Genomic DNA, 543 nt, shown 5'->3' with positions numbered 1-543 from the left:
CCAGCCACTCCCAGAGCATGCCGCTCGGAGTGCTTACCGCTGTCAGCGGAATGCCACTCGCTCCCATGAGCAATTAGTAATATCCATATACCAAATCGAGTGCACTGTACTTCGTACATCCCACCATATCGTTCGGATGAACATCCTTTCTAGGAATTGGCGTTTGTGCCGGAATGGTGGCAGCGTCGAGCTTATTGTAAGAATGACCGATACGTCACACGCCGTTCGGCTTCCAAACACAAAACGTGGGTGTCGAGTGGGGAGACTTGATCTCACGTACCATTCCTGCGTCGTGCTTCGCACGGAAAAGGGCGTCAATGACGCCACACTACTCCTTGGGCAGAGGCCATTGGCGTGTTACGCAGTATTTGGTTCCCGGAACCAGGTCGATCCTATGACGCACACCTCGGTCCGGAGATAGAACCCAAGGCGGGTCTTTGGTAACGACGTCTTGAAATTTCCTTACCGAGGGATAGTACGGATCCAAGGATTCCTTCGGATCGACGATCCACTCCATGCGTTCAGCACTCACTTGGTGTCTTT

This window comes from Plasmopara halstedii, assembly GCF_900000015.1.
Source record: "Plasmopara halstedii genome assembly, contig: Scaffold_350, whole genome shotgun sequence".
Taxonomy (NCBI): domain Eukaryota; phylum Oomycota; class Peronosporomycetes; order Peronosporales; family Peronosporaceae; genus Plasmopara; species Plasmopara halstedii.
Note: the sequence above shows the minus strand (reverse complement) of the source record.